Source organism: Capricornis sumatraensis, chromosome 20 (genome assembly GCF_032405125.1).
Source record: "Capricornis sumatraensis isolate serow.1 chromosome 20, serow.2, whole genome shotgun sequence".
Lineage (NCBI taxonomy): Eukaryota > Metazoa > Chordata > Mammalia > Artiodactyla > Bovidae > Capricornis > Capricornis sumatraensis.
This window is the reverse complement of record NC_091088.1, coordinates 42,749,530-42,764,743: the sequence shown is the minus strand read 5'-3', so window position 1 is coordinate 42,764,743 and position 15,214 is coordinate 42,749,530. Positions and strand designations below refer to the sequence as shown.

The 15,214-nt window shown below is 39.1% G+C and overlaps 1 pseudogene; it reads left to right on the top strand.

Annotated features, from left to right (window-relative positions):
* Nucleotides 1-1,853: 1,853 nt before the first annotated feature.
* Nucleotides 1,854-2,368, top strand: LOC138097171 (large ribosomal subunit protein eL20 pseudogene; annotated as a pseudogene).
* The last annotated feature ends 12,846 nt before the right edge of the window (nt 2,369-15,214 follow it).

The window sequence follows — 15,214 nt, the reverse complement described above, 5'->3', positions numbered from 1 at the left end:
AAATTCTGCAATATAGAGAAACCCATACACAGCAAGAGATAAGATTGAATATCAGAAGGAAAGGGTCTGAAAATTAGCTGTCTGTACAATAACTGGGAGGGAAAACTGTTTTATTTAGCCTGGAGGGATTTTTTTGTAGCAAACTGACTAAATTAAAATCCAGTCTATTAAATCCAGTATCATACTAGAAAATGCCTTTTCCTTGCACTTTTAGATAAATTTTCATTGATCTCATTTTATGCATGATTACATTTTTAATGAGTTGTGCAATATTTCCAGGCTAATTTTAAATCCCCTCTCTCACCGCCCCCCCAAACTTACTGCTTGCTGGATTAACATTTCTGATAAATTGTTGGACCAGAAAGGAGCATTACCAAGATGAAATAAATTACCTCCATTTTTTTTTGCCGCTCTGAAGTGATAATAGAATACAAATGCCTACTGTCTAATTATGCCACATCTTCCAATTCATTTCACAAAAACTATTTTATTTTTATGTAATAGGCATGTTACCCTGTATTTATTATAAATGACCCTGAACAGTATATAGTCTATCAGAATAAAAAATTTCACCCCAACACTGGTCAAGTAAACTAAAAACAAATGTCCGAAAGGAGCAACTTCATAAACTAAAGAAAATGGAGACAATCAGAAATCAATACACTAAGAAATATACATATATATTTTTTACAAATTGACATTGTTTAAAATTAACTTTCAAAATACAAAATAATACTGTTTATAAATGCTTTAAAAGATCCATTGTCATGGGAGACAGGAGGCTGGGAAAGTGTGAAAACCTTAGGAAAGTAAGATCATTTTTCTCCATTAGCATTTTCAGGCCTATATGCCAAGAAAAAAGATGATTTGATGGGAATCACTTGAATTCAAGCCTCTATTCAAGAAAGAAAGCCAGAAAAAATTAAAATTGGGACCTAAAAACAAGACCTTTGTAAAAGTTCTTAAATGTCTTTGCTTCTCCCACCATAGCTATTTTTACAACTCTAATTCTTTGTGATGACTAAAATACCATAAACAGATAATATTTCTAATTCAAAGACTAATTATTAGAATAAACAAAATTAATTTCAGTTCTATACTGCTTAGAAGAGAAAACAGAGCTTGAAAGATTAAAAATAAGAATATAGGAAAGATTGGCAAGGCAAATACTAACCAGAGGAAAATAGTAATTTAGTGATTTTTAGTAATTTTAGTATCAAAGTACAAAATAAAGCAAAAAGTTTTAAAAGAAATAGAAAAATTCCACAAGAAGATTTCACTTATGTGTGTGTGTGTGTGTGTGTGTGTATGTATTGGTATATGTACATGTGCATGTGTGCACACAAAAACACATATACTTGGACACACACATGTATAAATGCATGCACAAAGTATTAACCTAATACAATACAATACCTAATACAATATAGCTTATAACTATAAAAATAAAAAACTGACAGAATTATCAAGGGAAAGTGATAGAAGAAAGACTGAACATGTTAAATGGAGACCTAGAAGATGTTAAGAAGAAACACATATTGAACTTCTAGATATGAAAACTGTAATACATGAGATGACAAATATAGTGTATGGGATTAACAGATCAGAAGAGATTAATAAACTACAAAGTATAGCAATAGAAACCATCCAAAATGAAACAGACAGGAAAAAACACACACGAGGAATAAATGAACAAAGCATCAACGAACCATGAGACAACATCAAATGGCTAAATATAACTGGCATCCCTGAGGGTAGGGAGCAAAAATATTTGAAAAAATAATGGCTAAGTTTTTCTAATTTGAAAAAATCATAAGCCTTTTGTGTGTGGTGGCCAGCATGGAGAGAGTGTCATGAAGGCCTTAGGCACACTATGAGAGTACAAGGTGTGGGGAGGAGCCTCCCTGCCCACCCCCAAATGCCACTTATCACGCCTCTATCAAATAAAAATCTTTGCATCTTTGCACCTAATTATTCCAAGTTTCAAGTTCTGATACTTTGCATCTCAACTGAAGAAGATGAATTCTTCAGGGAAACTGTCTCCTGTAGGCAGATGTTCAAGAAATCCCCCGTCAGGTGAGGAACTTCAGCATCTGACTGCACGACAGCTCCTGCAGTGGCACCCACATGTACCAGGTTTACTGGGACCTGACTACCACAGGCAATGTCACTCAATGCTATCAGCTCATGGGTGTCCAGCACTCAATCCAGATCATCATGGTGGAGGAGATCACAGCCAAAAGGTGCCATCTGCCAATGGCCAAGAAGTTTCACAATTACAAAATCAAGTTGCTGCTGCCCCTACCGGGTTCTACATCACCAGAATCAGTCATGCTTCACCATTAAGAAGCCCAATACTTTCTTTTAGACACAGGGCTCTTCCCATCCCCAGGTCTGCCAAAATAAATTCCTTGCGGGGAGGAAACCCCCAAGGAGTTCAGTGTACTCCAATCATAATTATGAAAAGTGAAGAAAACTAAGACACATCATAAGCAAATTGCTTAAGATCAGTGATAAAAAGGAAAATGTGAGAAGTAGTCAGAGGAGGGGGGAAAAAAGACACCTTATGTTCAAAGGATGAGAACCAGATTTTTCATCGGAAGCAATGTAAGCTGCTGCTGCTGCTGCTAAGTCGCTTCAGTCGTGCCCGACTCTGTGCGACCCCATAGATGGCAGCCCACCAGGCTCCCCCGTCCCTGGGATTCTCCAGGCAAGAACACTGGAGTGGGTTGCCATTTCCTTCTCCAATGCATGAAAGTGAAAAGTGAAAGTGAAGCCGCTCAGTCGTGTCTGACCCTCAGTGACCCCATGGACTGCAGCCTTCCAGGCTCCTCCGTCCATGGGAGTTTTCAGGCGGGAGTACTGGAGTGGGGTGCCATTGCCTTCTCCAATGTAAGCTAGGAAACTACAATATTTTTAAAGTGCAGACTAGGGTGGGGAAGAGGGAAGCAAGTAGGAGACAGCGAAAATAAAATGAAGGTGAAACAAAGACCGATCTAAACATAAAAAACTGAAAGAATTAATCACCAATAGACCTGCGTGACAAGAAATAGTAAAGTGCTTCAAACAGAATGAAAATTATACCAGATGGAAACCTGGATGTACACAAAAGAAGGAAGAACATTAGAAATAGCAACTACAAATGTAAATATAAAGACTTTTAAAATTTATATCTTTAAAAGATAATCAACTGTTTAAAGCCCCCCCCCCCAAAAATAGTAACAAGATTTTGTATGCATTTCAACATACACAAAAATGAAAGGTATGACAATAGCTTAAAGGCCAGGAAAGGAAAGAAAAGTGAAAGTATACTATTGTCAGTCTCTTACAGTGTAAGTGTACAACAGCAAAGAATGACTATGAAATATTAAAGATACATAATATAAACTCCAAAACAACCAGTAAAATAAGATATAATTAATAAGACAAAGGAGATAATAAAGAACCATAAAAATATTAATCTGAAAGAAAAGAAAAGGAGTATAAAAGGAACATAGAAGAGAAGGGACATACAGAAAACAAAAGCAAGATAGTCAGTTCAACACAATTATACCAAGAACCATATTAAATGTAAATAGTCTTTAAAAAACACAACTAAAAAGCAGGGATAATTACATTAGGAAAAAAAATGAGGTAACACCAAACTCTATGCTGCGGCAAAAAAAAAAAAAGTAAAAAGATGAAAAAGATATTCTACACTAATATAAATTGAAAGAAAGTAGGAGTGGCTATACTAATATCAGACAAAGTGGATTTCATCCTCCAGTATTTTAGGTCTAAGATACAGCACCAATTTCAACCATGAATTAAAATCTCCACCCAGGTGTTGAAATAAGAATACGGTGTCATCATGCCTGTCCAACTCTTTTACTCATGGTATAAAAGCTGGAAGTCAAACTTTTAATGGCCTTTTTATGATCTTTACCACTTCTAAATTCTTGTACCCTCTGAAAAATAAAAAAATGTAAGAGAATTGCAATATTTAAACATCCAAATTTCTGGATATATTTGGTATTTTTATCACAGAAACAGGTTTCAGGGAATTAAAGAATTATAATAAAAATCCAAAGCCTGTGATTGAGCAATTTAACTATTTTTAATGATGGTGAACAGTAAATACATGACCAGAAACACAAAATATTAACATCAAAGTGAATTACAGAAAGGCTCAGAAAGTACTAATGGCCTGAAGGAATGTAGTAGAGAATTTAACAGACTAAAGTTCACAAGAGAACATGACAAGAATCTAACACTTAAAATAGTAAAAGCCAGTCTTATATTTGTTTAACCTACTGAAAAATTCTCTGTATTCTGGACAGACTCAGCCTAATACTTTAGCAGTAAAAATATAATTAAGATATGCTAATATTGGACAAGAAAATAGTAAGACCTGGGGATGTGGAAATATCTTCCATACTGCTCAGGTAGGTAGTACGTGAAAATGGGAATGATTCTAGGGTTGCTGTAAAGAACTGCTGTGCTTAGTTGCTCAGTTGTGTCTGACTCTTTGTGATCCCATAGACTCTAGCCCTCCAGGCTTTTCTGTCCATGGGGATTCTCCAGCCAAGAACCCTATAGTGGATTGCCATGTCCTCCTCCAGCGAATCTTCTCATTCCAAGAATTGACCCAGGTTTCCCTCATTGCAGGCAGATTCTGAGCCACGAGGGAAGCCCAGTAAAGAACTGCAGAAGTCCCCCCAAAATAATTTTGCTTTTAGAGACTCCATAAATCATAAAGGTTGGGAGTTTCCATTAATGAAAATATCTCATAGACCTTTGTCCTGGTCTGCATTCCGAGAACAGAAACATCTATTTCAAGGAAATTCTGTGAGCAGAACTTAGGGAAATCAACAAGTTTGGTGCAGCAGGATTTTACAGCAGTTTTGAATAGAAATTTCAAAATGGACCTAAAAAAACTATCACTTTTCAATGCAAAAGCACCAAGCTTAAAGATGCTCTAGTTTTCAAACCTGGCTCTACAACTTTATAAATTGTGAGCACTTGACCAAGTTGCTTGCTTGCTCTTGCTTGCTCAACATTTCAGTTTTTTATTAAAATAGAATAATAACTTTCTCAGAGTTGTTTTAAGGACTTGATCATATACATAAAGAACTGAAGTCACAGCTGAGCACTTAGTAAGGTCTAACTACACAATATTAATTATTAATAATTAGGACCACCTTTCCAAAAGGACCAGAATATGCTGACTGAAATTGGCAACTGAATGTAAAATCGCTCAAAGGGAGCTGAATTTGTATGAGAAAAATTAAACTACTAAATTAAGTAGTACTAATTTAAGTAGCAATGAGCCTGTGTTAGATAGCCTTCAAATATGGCTGCCTTCAATTTTTTCCCTTCCTGTAAAAACAGCAAGTCACTCTTCCTGTCAGAAAGGAAAGTCTACTCACCTTCCCTGAATTTGGGCTGGGCTTGTACCTAGGGTGGCAGTGACACTGTGCTAGATCCAAGCCTAGACTCCAAACTCTTGGCAACTGCTGATTTTCCTCTCGAAGCCAGCTCAGTTTAAGAAGTCTCACTAACCTGAGACTACCAAGCTGTTAAGGAGACCCTAGCTAGCCACATGAAGAGGACACATGGAGAAACAGCAAAGCATAAGACATTGGAGTGAAGTTTCCCCAAAACTTCTAGTCCAGCCAAGATGCCAACTGAACGCAGAGAACTGAGTAACCATAGTTGACGTCATGAGGAAGAAAAACCACCCAGCTAAATAAGTCCACTCCCTCAACCCATAGAATCATAAGAAAAAAAATCTTTAAAAAAAAGTTATGGGCAATAGACAACTAACAGAATCTAAACCCCAAAACCATCAACTGTATTTATTTGTAGCCTTAGACTGTCAGAAGCAGCTCACCAAATTCTTTTCTCTCGTAATGAATTTTACTGGGGTGTATGCACTAGACGTTTTAGATAATGCTAGAAATGAGCATCACCCCCAAAATAAAAAGGAGAACTGCAATTCCTGAAATATTCTTTTTGCAGGATAATCCCAGACTCACTGGTAGAGGCTACATATAAGAACCAAGCCAGTGAAAGCAGCTAGAACACCTCTGGCAGAGGGGTGATCCTTTCTTCTTGCTGTTGTTTAGTCACAAAGTCATGTCCAACTCTTTACAACTCCATGGACTGTAGCCCATCGGGCTCCTCTGTTCATGGGATTTCCCAGGCAAAAATACTAGAGTGGGATACCATTTCCTCCTCCAGGAGATAGTTCTGACCCAGAAATCAAACCAATGTCTCCCACTTATTAGCAGGCGGGTTCCTTACCACTTCACCTACAGATTAAAAAAAAAAAAATACTCTGTAAAAACTTTTTATGACAGAGCCCATTGAAAGCCATCTTGCAACTACATCTAACTTTCAGGAAACCTAAATTTATTACCAAAAGCCACGTTGGTAATATTTTTTCTTTCCCTATTAAAACTGGTATTTAAGAACACAACCACAGTCAGTTTTTTTCAAATACATAATCTCATTAGGATTTTGGCTTATGGTTTAAGAATCTGTTGGAGTCAATGTTTTTCCTCCCTTTTGTGAATAATAAATGATTATAACTAGTGGTCAATGCTGTGATGCCAGAAGATAGTTCTAAAAACACAAGATAATAAAATAGATAGAATCCTTGAAATGCTTGGTCTTCCACTTTCGTAATTCCTTTTCTTTCCTTAGAGCAAAGTCCTTTCTCAGTCTTTAAATGACAGCTATCTTATTATCACTCTCAACTGATTATGGATTGAAAAATGTTTTCGACCTCTTCCCCAAAATTTTTCCCTTAACCCATTTCCCACACCTGTGGTAGGAAATCATGAAGAATAATTCTGGGCACAAAAGCTTTTCATGGCTTTAATATGGTGAACTCATCTCAATATTTCTCTGATTTGCTGACAATGACCTTACTTTTAAGAGCCTTCAGTGAAGGCATCTCCAGAATTTCAAGACAGTTATTTATTGGCTTATTCCTTTTACTCTACTATTTAACCTCATAAAATAAAATTAAGTTCTAAATTAAACAAATTTAAAATAGCAGTTTCTAACAGCAAGGCTAGTTTCTAACAGCAAAGGCTAACTTTGTATCTCAAAATGGCCTGTTTTTATATTCAAGTAGCATTCTTTTTTAACAACTGTTTTATTAATTTTTATTGGAGTATAGTTGCTTTATAATGGTGTGTTAGTTTCTGCTGTAGAGCGAAGTGAATTAGCTACACATATACATATATCTCCTTTTTTGGATTTCCTTCCCATTTAGGTAACCAGAGAGTATTGAGTAGAATCCTCTGTGTTATACAGTAGGTTCTCATTAGTTATCTGTTTTATACATATTAGTGTGTATATATATATATCCCAATCTCTCAATTCATTCCACATTCTCCTTCCCTCCTTGATATCCAAACATTTGTTCTCTATATCTGTGTCTCTGTCTCTCAAAGTAACATTCATTTCTGTACACATCTTCCAAAAAGAACGAAAGAAATAGGCTTGGAAAGAGGGCTTCCCTGGTTGCTCAGACAATAAAGCGTCTGCCTGCAATGCAGGAGACCCAGGTTCGATCCCTCGGTCGGGAAGATCCATGGAGGAGGAAATAGCAACCCACTCCTGTACTCTTGCCTGGAAAATCCCATGGACGGAGAAGACTGGTAGGCTATAGTCCATGGGGTCTCAAAGAGTCAGACACTACTGGGTGACTTCACTTTCACTTTCACTTTAAAAGACAGAAACAGCAACAACAAAAGAGAAACTTTCAATATTGAATATTTAATGGAAGTCAATTAAGTGCCCATCATAGTCAAAGTAGGAAACATATAAAGATAAAACTGTCCCAGCTCCCAAGAAGGACATGAGTTACTAGAAATGCAGACACAGAACAAACTATGTACAACATCTTGGGAAGATGTTGTACACAGAGGATGGACTGTGCACAGATGAAGTAGGAGAGCAGAGGAGGAAAGGATTCTGAGGCAGTAAATTTGAGCAGGGTCTACAAACAGATGGTGTGAGAGAAAAAGAAAAAGGAGAAGATAAGGTGCATTCCAATCAGAGGGAAAGGCCTGGAACAGAAGCCTGAGAAGTACCATGCATCTTCAGAAAATATTAAGAATGAGTATAATAGGCAGACCTGGGAAGGGAGGCTGTATTAGTTTCATACTAGTTGCTCTAACAAGTTACCACAAACCAGGTGCCTCAAAATAACAGAAATCTAGTCTCATGGTTCTGGAGGCCAGAAGTCAAATATCAAGTTGTCAACGGGGTCGATTCCTTCAGAAGGCTCTGAGAGAAATCTGTCTTATGTTTCTCTCCTAGCTTCTGGCCATCCTTGGGGTTCCTTGGCTTGCACTACATCATTCCAATTTCTGCCTCTACTGTCGTGGACCCTTCCCCCCATGTGTCTATGCATGGTCTTCCTATAAGGAAGTCATTGGATTTAGGGCCTCCCTAATTCAATATGACCACATCTTAGCTAACTATCCACAAAGACTATTTCCAAATAAGGTTACATTCTGATATTCCAGATGGTCATGAAACTTAGTTTGGGAAACACTGCTGAATCCGGTACAGAGACCATGTCGAGGACTTCAGATGCTGTAAGGTTTATATTTTTGTCGTATCTGTGAGCCACCCACTCTTCTATTTTACTTCATTGTATTTAAAAATGTTACTAAGTCAGTTCTCTTATTTTTTCTTTGTAAACATTTATTTTAAAAGAAAGCATCCTATTACTATTCTAAATGAAAATCTTTCTTGCTATAACTGTTATCCATAAAATATTAAGTTTTAATGAAAATATCTTAATTAAATATGCAAATAATAAATCTGACTGATGTGTAAAAATGTCTGTATGTAAACAGATTCCTCGGTGATGAGAAGTGTTGGTGACTACTTAAAAAAAAATTTGGCTCATTTTCACTAGGTTTAAAAAGAAGAGGTTTCACATCAACAGGACAATTCTCCCTTCAAGCACAGAAAATCATGATTTATTGTACACATAATTGAAAAAACCCAAAGAAATTTAACCCATTTACTGATATGGTTGCATCCTAAGAATCAGTTCCTAACCAAAATGATAATCACTTCTGCTCAACAATCTCTTGTCACCAGAAGCCATCTGATCAGAGCACTAGAATCCATTCTCAGTTCAGTTCAGTTCAGTCGCTCATTCGTGTCCGACTCTGCAACCCCATGAATCGCAGCACGCCAGGCCTCCCTGTCCATCACCAACTCCCGGAGTTCACTCAGACTCATGTCCATCGAGTCCATGATGCCAGCCAGCCATCTCATCCTGGGTCGTCCCCTTCTCCTCCTGCCCCCAATCTCTCCCAGCATCAAAGTCTTTTCCAATGAGTCACCTCTTCGCATGAGGTGGCCAAAGTACTGGAGTTTCAGCTTTAGCATCATTCTTCCAAAGAAATCCCAGGGCTGATCTCCTTCAGAATGGACTGGTTGGATCTCCTTGCAGTCCAAGGGACTCTCAAGAGTCTTCTCCAACACCACAGTTCAAAAGCATCAATTCTTCGGCGCTCAGCCTTCTTCACAGTCCAACTCTCACATCCATACATGACCACAGGAAAAACCATAGCCATGACTAGACGGACCTTAGTCGGCAAAGTAATGTCTCTGCTTTTGAATATACTATCTAGGTTGGTCATAACTTTTCTTCCAAGGAGTAAGCGTCTTTTAATTTCATGGCTGCAGTCACCATCTGCAGTGATTTTGGAGCCCCAAAAAATAAAGTCTGACACTGTTTCTACTGTTTCCCCATCTATTTCCCATGAAGTGATGGGACCGGATGCCATGATCTTTGTTATCTGAATGTTGAGCTTTAAGCCAACTTTTTCACTCTCCTCTTTCACTTTCATCAAGAGGCTTTTTAGTTCCTCTTCACTTTCTGCCATAAGGGTGGTGTCATCTGCATATCTGAGGTTATTGATATTTCTCCCAGCATTCTTGATTCCAGCTTGTGTTTCTTCCAGTCCAGCATTTCTCATGATGTACTCTGCATAAAAGTTAACTTCAGTATGTTTCATCTTATTTGATAATAACAGAAAAATAATGGACAAGAGATTCTCCATAACATTCACCCCACCTCATAATCTGAGAAAATTTTTAGAAGGATCTTCTAGCAACCTTTTGAGTATCTCCTGATAATGGCCCAAATACCGATGACAAGTTCTTCCTATGGGTTCTTTAGGAGGTTTCATTACCAGGTCTCTCAGACAAAGCTTTCAGTACTGTTGAGCAGATAAGTGGGCCTAAAGAGCCCTGGGTGTAAATAAAATGCTACCATTTATTCACCACTACTATGTACAGCCACTGCACGAAGCTATCAACATAGTTTTCTTCATTTAACTCACAACTTCAAAGTAATCGCTATGTTTCTAGTATAATACACTATATTATAAAACTCTATAGCTGAGGAGACTGAAGTTCAAAACAATGAGTTTGCTGAAGCTTACACCATCTGTAACACTGAAATCAGATTGATTATATTCTTTGCAGCCAAAGATGGAGAAGCTCTATACAGTCAGCAAAAACAAGACCAGGAGCTGACTGTGGCTCAGATCATGAGCTCCTTATTGCCAAATTCAGACTTAAATTGAAGAAAGTAGGGAAAACCACTAGACCTTTCAGGTATGACCTGGATCAAATCCCTTATGATTATACAGTGGAAGTGAGAAATAGATTTAAGGGACAAGATCTGGTAGATAAAGTGCCTGATGAACTATGGATGGAAGTTCGTGACATTGTACAGAAGACAGGGGTCAAGACTATCGCCATGGATAAGAAATGCAAAAAAGCAAAATGGCTGTCTAGGGAGGCCTTACAAATAGCTGTGAAAAGAAGAAAAGTGAAAAGCAAAGGAGAAAAGGAAAGATATAAGCATCTGAATGCAGACTTCCAAAGAATAGCAAGGAGAGATAAGAAAGCCTTCCTCAGCGATCAGTGCAAAGAAATAGAGGAAAATAATAGAATGGGAAAGACTCGAGATCTCTTGAAGAAAATTAGAGATACCAAGGGAACATTTCATGCGAAGATGGGCTCAATAAAGGACAGAAATGGTATGTCCTAACAGAAGCAGAAGATATTAAGTAGAGGTGGCAAGAATACACAGAAATGTACAAACAAGAGCTTCACGACCCAGATAATCATGATGATGTGATCATTCACCTACAGCCAGACATTCTGGAGTATGAAGTCAAGTGGGCCTTAGAAAGCATCATTACGAACAAAGCTAGTGGAGGTGATGGAATTCCAGTGGAGCTATTTCAAATCCTGAAAGATGATGCTGTGAAAGTGCTGCACTCAATATGCCAGCAAATTTGGAAAACTCAGCAGTGGCCGCAGGACTGGAAAAGGTCAGTTTTCATTCCAATCCCAAAGAAAGGCAATGCCAAAGAATGCTCAAATTACTGCACAATTGCACTCATTTCACACGCTAGTAGAGTAATGCTTAAAATTCCCCAAGCCAGGCTTCAGCAATACGTGAACCATGAACTTCCAGATGTTCAAGTTGGTTGTAGAAAAGGCAGAGGAACCAGAGATCAAATTGCCAACATCCGCTGGGTCATCAAAAAAGCAAGAGAGTTCCAGAAATACATCTATTTCTGCTTTATTGACTATGCCAAAGCCTTTGACTGTGTGGATCACAATAAACTGTGGAAAATTCTGAAAGAGATGGGAATACAAGTCCACCTGATCTGCCTCTTGAGAAATCTGTATGCAGATCAGGAAGCAACAGTTAGAACTGGACATGGAACAACAGACTGGTTCCAAATAGGAAAAGGAGTATGTCAAGGCTGTATATTGCCACCCTGCTTATTTAACTTATATGCAGAGTACATCATGAGCAACTCTGGGCTGGAAGAAGCACAAGCTGGAATCAAGACTGCCAGGAGAAATATCAATAACCTCAGATATGCAGATGACACCACCCTTATGGCAGAAAGTGAAGAGGAGCTAAAAAGCCTCTTGATGAAAGTGAAAGAGGAGAGTGAAAAAGTTGGCTTAAAGCTCAACGTTCAGAAAAGGAAAATCATGGCATCCAGTCCCATCACTTCATGGCAAATAGATGGGGAAACAGTGACAGACTTTATTTTGGGGGGCTCCAAAATCTCTGCAGATGGTGATTGCAGCCATGAAATTAAAAGACGCTTACTCCTTAGAAGGAAAGTTATGACCAACCTAGATAGTATATTCAAAAGCAGAGACATTACTTTGCCAACAAAGGTCCGTCTAGTCAAGGCTATCATTTTTCCAATGGTCATATATGGATGTGAGAGTTGGACTGTGAAGAAAGCTGAGTGCCAAAGAATTGATGCTTTTGAACTGTGGTGTTGGAGAAGACTCTTTAGAGTCCCCTGGACTGCAAGGAGATCCAACCAGTCCATCCTAAAGGAGATCAGTCCTGGGTGTCCATTGAAAGGACCAATGCTGAAGCTGTAACTCCAGTACTTTGGCCACCTCATGCGAAGAGTTGACTCATTGGAAAAGACCCTGATGCTGGCAGGGATTGGGGACCGGAGAAGTGGATGACAGACGATGAGGTGGCTGGATGGCATCACCAACTCGATTGACATGAGTTTGAGTGAACTCCGGGAGTTGGTGATGGATTGGAGGCCTGCCATGACTAGGAAGGGGGACCTAGACAGCAAGGCCCCAGAGGCCAAAAGCACAGACATTTTCAAGGAGTGTGTGAGCACAGTGCGAAGTACAGCCAAGAAGTGGAGGAGCATAAAAAAATTTAAAAAGCTTCAGCATGTTATCTGCAGGGGCTTATTAATGACCTTGAGAAGGGTCACATTTGGAAGAAAATGTCTAGCGAGGGCACAAGGGATACAGGATAACTAGGAAACAAAGTGAATATGGCAGGTACAGATCACTGTTCCAAAAAAAGTTAGCAAAGGGCGGCAAGGGAAGGAAAGAACTACAAAAATACAGAGGGGAAAAGGAGAGGGCTTAGAAAGCAAGGCAGAAAGAAATTTCTGGGAAAATATCCCAAGGATGTAAAAGAGGATGGGTGGAAGGCTGAAGCAGCAGGTAACCAAGGTCACTCAAGAAGAAAACAGACGGATGAGTGTGTTGCAGGAAGGGGGACCCCTTCTAGGGACTGAAACTGGGCTCTTGTCTAACACTCAGAAATGAATTGTCAGAGAAGACACATGTGCTGACAAAGCAAGAGATTTTATTGGGAAAGTGTGCCTGGGTAGAGAGCAGTAGGTTAGGGGAACCCAGGAGAATTGCTCTGCCACATGGCTGGCAGTCTCTGGTTTTATGGTGTTGGGATTAGTTTCCAGGTTGTCTTTAGCCAATCATCCTGACTCAAGATTTCCTTCCTGGTGGTGCATGCCTTGTTCAGCCAAGATGGATGTGAGAAGGATTCTGGGAGGTGGTGGGACATGTGGTGTCTCCCTTTGACCTTTCCTGAACTTTTGCAGTTGGTGGTGACTTAACAGTTCTGTGTTCCTTACCAGGACCTCCTGTCGTAAAACAGCTCATGCAAATGGTTACCATGGTGCCCGCCCAGGGTGGGTGGTTTCAGTCAGTGTGCTTCGCCTAACAAGTGGGGCCTGGATGTAATCATAACTGCTACCAATTATTCAGTACCACTCTGTGGAGCCATCAATACGTATTTTCTCATTTAACTCTTACATCTCTGAAGTAGCCACTATTATTATCTGTAGCTGGTAAATCTTAGATTCCAAGAGGTGATAAGGTTTGCTGAAGCGTACACTACCCAAAGACCTTCCCTTGTGGCTCAGCTGGTACAGAATCCGCCTCCAATGTGGGAGACCTGGGTTTGATCCCTGGGTTAGGAAGATCCCCTGGAGAAAGGAAAGGCTACCCACTCCAGTATTCTGGCTTGGAGAATTCCATGGACTGTATAGCCCATAGGGTCGCAAGGAATCGGACACGTCTGACCAACTTTCACTTTCACACTACCCAAAAGAAAACAAGCAGTATTATGGAGAGAGGAGTTGAAGGCATGAAACAGAAAGTAGAGGATGCTAAAGGCAAAGTATAAATTGCTGTCACTTCCCAAATGGGGAGACAAACCATGCCAGATATGATTAAATACCACTGCCTGCACCAGACTGTAGGGATCAAGGCATGGACAGTGAAGGTTCTATAACTACTTATGTAACAGTGATCACTATGACCCATTTGGATGACCAAGAGACATTGCAAATTCTTTAAAATGGTTTAGATGTGGCCCAGCCCTGCCCCAAGGGATCCCTGGGCTAGATCCAAGAATAGGAAAGAAGCTTCCCAAAAGCCAGTGGCCTTAACCCATTTACATGTAATTTCTCAATTTTTAAAGCTCTCCACTTTCCTATCACTTTGCTTTCAACATAATGAAAACACAGCTTTAATCTGAGGAAGGAGAATTGATTACATCTAAATTTACTCAGCTAGTTAAGAGATCCAGAGGCAATTACTAATTTACATTTTTATCCCTGCCTTTTTAAACTTGATCTAAACAAGTTCTCTCTATTGGTCCATTGTTTTAAGAAACTCCTCAAACCTTCCTGATTTTAATCAGTCTTTATTTTTTTAATACTGTCATTTCTCAGGACTTCTGAAATCACAAAGTCCGAAAGTCACAAACTTCTGCTTTTTGTCTATGAAAACCTGGGGTGAAAGACTTTATTTTCCCTTATAGATTTTATTCTCTACAGCTAAAAGTATCCAGGAAATTTTAACTTTGTGTGTATTTCTATGAGGCTTCTTTCAGGATGTGACAGTAGAGCTGATGGTCTGGCTACAAACCGAGAATTTGTGGTTCTTTCTAAAAACACATAATTTCGAAATCAACCAATACCTGAAAGGAAAGTTCCAATGTATAAACATAAGATGACAGCTTCAATAAATAAATAAAAGCTTCAGGAAGTTTCCCGGGATAGTTTCCTTCACACATGCATAAAATCAACTAATTCTTATTATTCACAAGTGAAATTGAAAGATACAAATGCAAGATCTCTACCCTCCAGGAGTTTACAGATCTCCCAACTTCTGTCAACATTCGAGCAATGCTTCCTGCAAGCATCCGGGACCCTATCTTCAGTCTTTCTCTGTCCACAGGACTATACCTGAAGTGCTTGGGGAATTAATTCCCTGGGGAGCAGCCATCAGGCAATGACAAAATACAGTGAAGAGATCCCCCAATTTCCACACCCCTCGGGTTAGACAGTTCTGGGACATGTAC